Genomic DNA, 7,144 nt, shown 5'->3' on the forward strand with positions numbered 1-7,144 from the left:
CCTGGCCGCCCCTGCCTCAGCCCTCCACCGCCGCCCCTGCTCGCCCGCTGCCCCGGCCGCCCCTGCCTCGGCCCTCCACCGCCGCCCCCTGCTCGCCGCTGCCCCGGCCGCCCTGCCTCGCCGTCCCGGCTGGCCCGGTGAGCTTTTTTTTCCATTTTTTTCCATTTTTTACTGTTTGTTATGTGATAGATGCATGTTGTATGGATGAAGTATGGATTGATGTATATTTGTTAGTTATTTTATCATGATGATCTTGCTAAAAAATGTTGTCAAATGTTGTCAAATGTATGTGATAGATGCATGTTGTCAAATGTTGTCAAATTTGAAGAACAAAATTGGTATATTTGAGATGTTGTCAAATAGCTATAGTTTCATTTTGTGATGTTGACAAAATTGGTATCTGATGAGTAGTTATTTTATCATGGTGATCTTGCTAAAATAAATTGAAGAACAAAATTTGACACTTGATGAAAATTAGGATTTGAAGTATCATGATGATCTAAAACCTTGACTAGATGTCATTAGCAATATGATTTTTTTCATAGTTTGAAGTGTCAATGCTTTATGTGATGTGGTTCCGTCAAATTTTTTGACTCGGTAAAATTTACAGGCTTTGTGGTATTTCATCTCCCTGGAGCCTTCGTCGTCTGGGTTTGGTCCGTGATCCTGCCGCTGCTCGACTACTTCCTCTACAGCGGAGGGTGAGCTACGAATCCACCTTCACCTCCTAGCCTCTTTTAACTAGATTAAATTTTCACATCAAGTCGAGTAACCTAGGTCTCCCGTCCGAAAGGGTTGCATCGATAAATATGCATTCAATTGCATATTTATCACCGCAGCTCTTTCGGATTGTCCAGCGCTTTCCACGGACAGCCCGAGGATGTGTAGATTGGGTACGTTGTTCATGCTCTACCCCGTTCCGAGACAAGATTTCGGCGGCGCCTCCGTGTTGTTCTCTGGATGCACATTCTCTCGGCATTTTGCCGAGACGTGTATTTGGAGAACAGCGAGGAGGTGCTGCCGAAATTTTGTCTCGGAACGGGGTAGAATGGAGAACTTACTCAATCTACACATCCTCGGAGTCGAGTAACATCAGTGTGGATCGCGAAAACCGATGTGTATTTGAAGGAGATATTCCATCGTCCAATGAGAATTATCCCACCATGCCCCTGTGCGAGATGTGCCAGATGTCACCGTAGAAATCAGACGGACATGAGTGAGCACCTTCGCACACACGGATATATGCCAAACTTTGACATGCCGCCGATAAACATAGCCGAGCAGGACTGTGGTAGAGAGGAGGTGATGCGACAACACATCGATGGATATGAGGACGACGGGGTCAGGGACATGCTAGATGATGTCATTGTTGCAGAAACGGCAAATGCGACACCTTCAGAGGATGAACCGGAGGAGCCGGAGGCAACCGCAAAGGCCTTCTTGGAGGTCTTGGCCTCGTCGAAGAAACCTCTTTATGCGGGTGCGAAAATATCTCAGTTGGATGCCATCTCGCAACTGATTGCAGTCAAGGCTGAGTACGGCTGTAGCCAGAAATGCTTCGAAGCATTCCTGGGAGTATGGGCTAACAGCCTCCCTGAGGGTCATGAACTGCCGAAAAGCATGTATGATATAAAGAAAATCATGAAGGCACTCTCTATGGATTATGAGAAAATAGATGTTTGCCCGAAGAATTGCCTTTTGTTTAGGCACGAGTATGCGGATGACAAGTACTATAGGAAGTGCGGTTCGTCTCGGTACATTGAGGTGGTCGGTGAGGATGGTGAGAAAAAGCAGCTAACCATCCCCGTTAAGGTTCTTCGGTATCTTGATTTTATAAAAAGACTGCAGCGCCTTTTCATCACGAAGGAGTCTGCCAAAATGATGAAGTGGCACAAGGAAGGTATAAGGTACAATCCAAAAAAAATCATACATCCATCGGGAGGGGAAGCATGGAAGTCATTCGATGAAGAATACCCCGAGGAAGCAGCCGAGGCTGGGAATGTCAGAATAGCCATATCAGGTGATGGGTTGAATCCATATGGTATGTCGTCCAATCCATACAGCTGCTGGCCTGTGTTTGTAATTCCGCTCAATCTTCCTCCCGGTGCCCTAATGCAACGGAAGACCATGTTCTTGTCGCTCATCATTCCAGGGCCTGACTACCCGGGGAAGCAATTGGGTGTGTTTATGCAGCCGCTTGTGGATGCTTTGCACCATTCTTGGTACTTTCCGAGGTTGACATACGACCGGGATCTACAGAGAAATTTTTGATGAAAGTTTGGTTGCACTACTGCATGCATGACTTTCCCGGCTATGCTCTATTCTGCGGATGGTGTACAAGTGGTAAGATGCCATGCCCAGTGTGCATGCAGGCTCTGCGAATGATTTGGCTGAGTAAGGGTGGCAAGCATGTAGCCTTTGACCTGCATCGACAGTTCCTCCCTCCAGACCATCCAGACAGGGAAGACAAGAAGAACTTCACAAAAGGCCGGGTTCATGAAGTAACCGAGATTCCAACATTTTCGGGGGCAGATGTTCTTGCTCAGCTAAAAGCTCTCAAGCCTAAAGTCAAAGGCAAAGGCAAAGCCAAAGCCAAAGGCTTCAAGGGATATGGTGAGACGCACAACTGGATGCACATTACCCCCTTCTCGCAGCTTCCCTATTTCAAGGACCTCAAACTTCCTTACAATATTGATGTGATGCACACCGAAAAGAATATGGCAGAGTCCCGTTTCCACACGATCCTCAACATTCCTGATAAGACGAAGGATAACGTAAAAGCTAGAGCCGATCAACAGAGAATTTGTGATAGACCACGCCTGAACATGAAGCCTCCCACAGGTGGTCGAAAAAACTGGTTCAAGCCAGATGCTGACTTTGTCCTTAAACCGCCAGAAAAAAAAGAAGTACTTATCTGGCTGAAACAAATTTTGAAGTTCACCGATGGTTATGCATCGAATATAAGTAAGGGAGTCAATCTTTCAACGGGCAAAGTGACCGGCCTGAAGAGTCATGACTACCATGTATGGATTGAGTGGATAATGCCGGTGATGGTTCGAGGCTATGTCCCCGAGCATGTCTGGCGAGTGCTTGCCGAGCTTAGCCATTTCTTCCGCATGCTCTGTGCTAAAGAAGTAAGTAAAGAGGTGATTGAAAAATTGCATAAGAAGGCACCGGAGTTGATAGTCAAGCTAGAGAAGATCTTTCCGCCAGGCTTCTTTACTCCGATGACACATCTCATTCTGCACCTCGCGAACGAGGTATTGTTGGGGGCCCTGTGCAAAATCGCTGGCAGTACGGCCCTGAGAGGCAGAACAAGCATCTCCGACAGAAATGTGGAAAAAAAGCTAAGATTGAAGCTTCCATAGCCGAGGCAGTTATCCTAGAGGAGGTGTCAGACCTCAGGACATCATACTATCCAGACCACGTTCCCCATCTGCATAACAAGGTGCCTCGATACAATATAGAAGAGCCCAAGTATCAACCCAGACTCGATCTATTCAACGCGCAAGGTGGGAGGGCTGGGGCCTCGAAATCTTATAACATGCCACGACAAGAGTGGGAGGACCTCATGTTCTATATCTTGCACAACATCAAGGAAGTTGAGGAAGTGTGGATGAGGTAATACCACTACACCATTCCTTTATGTCTTCCACATCATCATGTTTCATGTTCACTTAGTCCCGTTCTAACACCGCTTATCTTTTTTTAGTGATTTCGTTCAAGAGGAATGGACGGGAGTGAATCCTCCTACTGAGGCGGAGGCACTTACTCTTCTCAGTCATGGAAACCCTGGACGTAAAAAATTTGTTGCTTGGTTCATGGACAAAGTAATTTTCCGCACTCCCCTATTAAATACCTACTTCAACATTTATTAGTTAACCGAACTAATGCACGCAACAATTTCCATTATACTTGTAGGGAAAAGATCTGAACATATCTATGGATGATGAATTGAGATGGGTTTCCATGGGTTTTGACCCTGCCGTCATGACATGTAAAAAGTATGATGTGAATGGGTATCGCTTCCATACAGAGGAGCACCAAAACAGCCGCCCCGATCCCAAAACTATAAATACTGGAGTGTACACCCCCGGTCAAAATTCAGTAGACTACTACGGAAGGGTACAAAATATATACGAGGTTAATCCCATCACTTTCTTATGTATGACTAATCTCTGTTTGGTGGTGCAGGAGGAGAAACTGAAGCGACCGCTCTCAGACATGCAGGCGTGGGAGATCGCCCATACGCGGAAGGACTCCAAGCCTGGCGAGCCTCAGTACTACGGCAAGAAGACCGCGGGGAGGAAGCAGGCCTACTCCGAAGCGTATCTGGAGTTGCATCCTGACACACCTGACCCTATTGCGGCGCCTCTGGACGACAGGGCGGTGGTGAGCATGGGGCCCAAGGAGCACGGTCGGGAGGCGATTCTCGATGCTGTGATCACTCCTAGTATCTCCTACACACAGCTTCGTCGGATCGACCCGAGCCTGAGCCAGCGCACGAGCCAGCCAGTGACCAGTACACAGTCCCTCTTTCAGGAGCAACAATCTGTAAGTATTTTCCCTCTTATCTTCATTGCTCACTTCATTTTCCGCATTTAGTAGTTTTATGAGTTCCATCATGTCATACCGTAGGCTTACATGGAGTACACACGCCAAGAGATCATGGCGTGGCATCAGAGGCTTTATGAACACCAAGTGCAGAGGGATAGCCAGATGTAGCAGGCTTTTCAGGATATGGCGGCCGGCAGGTGTCCTCAGTTCCCTCCAGCACAATGCCCTCCAGCACAACCAGTGCTGATGAGCTTTGAGGAGTTTGTGGCACAGAACGCTGGCCCCTCGCCGGTTAGTTCATCCCCAATCTATTCACCCAAAGCATGTCATGCCTTTCAACACAGTCATATATCCCGTGCATATGTCTTTTCAACATCCAGGGAACATGTGGATCTACCGTTGGCGGCGGTCTTCGCAGCACTCCGGAGACACGGAGCCCGACCACTCCGATCCACGGAGGCGGAGGCGGAGGCGGTCTTGGCGGTAGCGCTGCCGCTAGCAGTGACGACCTGGGTTTTGGCCGTCTTGGCGGTGACGACCTCCGCGGTGCTCGATGATCCTTGTGTGGTGATGATGCTTGAGATGACTTGTGTGTGGTGATGATCATTCAGATGACTTGTGTGCTTCTCTACATGCTTATGTTGGTTGTGATGATGTTCATTTAGAGACTTGTGTGTGATGATGCTTATGCATATATTGTTGTGATGGTGCCGGATGATATCCCGTTGTGTTTTATATGTCTATCTCATCATATATATCTGCTGATATGTGCTGCTATTTGAATTGAATTGATCTGATAACAAACAGAAAAAAGAAAAAAAAAGCAAAAGCAAACTATGCCGACGGCTAGGCCGTCGGCATAGGGCTAGCGTGAGCTCCCAGTAGCTGACACGTAGGCGCCTATGCCGACGGCCTAGCCGTCGGCTTAGTTTAAAAACTGTGCCGACGGCTAGGCCGTCGGCATAGGCGCCCACATGTCAGCTACTGGGAGCTCTGTATGAAGGACTATGCCGACGGCCTGGCCGTCGGCTTAGTTTCACATTATGCCGACGGCCAGGCCGTCGGCATAGCCCTGGTCCTAGAGCAGCGGCTGGTCGCCACGTGGCACACCTATGCCGATGGTCGAGCCGTCGGCATAGTTTTTGACTAAGCCGACGGCTAGGCTGTCGGCATAGTGGTGCCACGTGGCGACCGTTCGTTGGGCAGACTTGACGGCGGCCGCCGTTAGGCGTGATAGTTGCCGATGACCAGGGCCATCGGCATAGATGTACGGCCCCCGTCGGCGTATCATATATGCCGACGGCTTTTCTATGCCGATGGCCTCCCTGGCTGTGCCGACGCATATGTTGCCGACGGCCCTATGCCGACGGGGGCCGTCGGCATAGGCCTATCCCGACGGGACTCAGGCCTATGCCGACGGTCCTGGCCGTCGGCATAGGGGGCGATTCTGGTAGTGAATAATACGTATAGATGGCTTGGATATTTCCATTCGGTTCGACAGCAAATAAAGTACGTAGAGAAAACTAATTGTCACGTCCAAGATCAGAAATATGCAGAGCTTCCGTGAGGAGAAACAAAGGCTTACTTGTGCATCCCTTATGGAGATACGGGTTGCCCTCATAGCCTTGGGTGCAGTTGCAGAAGTATCCGGGGCCATTGGTGGAGTCGACGCACTCGCAGCTGTGGTCACTGACGCAGGTGTATCCTGGCCTGTTGGCCGCCTGGGAGCAGGTCAGGGAGTCGGTGGAGTTGACGTTGCTGCCGCGGATGGCCCAGTCCAGCCGCATCGGCATCTTTCTGTGGCTGGCGCCGGGGCTATGGAGGTCAGCCTCCTTGAAGCTGTAGTAGCCCTTCTCCACGATGAAGGCAAAGTCGCAGGGGCTGAACTCCATGTCGACGTGTGTGAAGGAGTAGAACCTCATCCAGTTGTCGACACGACAGCAGCCGATGCCCGCGCACGCGCCGTCACGCGCGCTCCTGGAGTCATTGCAGAAGGTGACACATCCCGCGTAGTAGCTGTGGGCATAGCGGCCAGGCCGCCTGCTGTTGGTGAAGATGATGGTGTTGCAGCCGAGGACAAAGGTTCGTTCGAGGTGCTGGAGATGGGGTACATGCCGGCCGGGTTGAAGTTCAATCTGCCGTCGAACTCTTGGGTTACCCCGCCGTCGGTGGTGTTGTAGCAACGCCACGCCACGGGAAGCATCACCCGGGCTTCCGGGCGCGGCATCACTGAGACCTCCAGCACCTGGATCACCTGAGTGGCGCCCGTCAGAACCGGCGTCTTGTTGACGCAGGCGATCTCAAAGCCCGGGCGGAAGCAGTCTGTGCCGATGCCGAAAGGGTAGGGGACCTTGATGCCGCCGCAGGCCCGCAGCTCGCCTGACATCCTGGCCTCAGGGTGAGGCTCTCGCTCTCCACGGCGACCGCTATTGCTGCCAGAAACAGTGTAGGCAGCAGCAAGGATGCCATTGACATCACTCACTCCTTTGTTTCTCAACACCACTTTGCATTTGCTACGTTGCCTTGCTTGGCTACTGGCTAGTTAAGTAGTACTAGCTTTTAGTCATTGTTAACTGCAAAAAGTTTG

General features: G+C 50.3%; 1 pseudogene; it reads right to left on the reverse strand.

The window, feature by feature from the left end:
• LOC119271808 overlaps window positions 1–6,943 on the reverse strand; it is a 16,749-nt pseudogene extending 9,806 nt beyond the window's left edge.
• Window positions 6,944–7,144: the final 201 nt, after the last annotated feature.

The sequence above is a fragment of the Triticum dicoccoides genome, chromosome 3A, assembly GCF_002162155.2.
Source record: "Triticum dicoccoides isolate Atlit2015 ecotype Zavitan chromosome 3A, WEW_v2.0, whole genome shotgun sequence".
NCBI lineage: Eukaryota > Viridiplantae > Streptophyta > Magnoliopsida > Poales > Poaceae > Triticum > Triticum dicoccoides.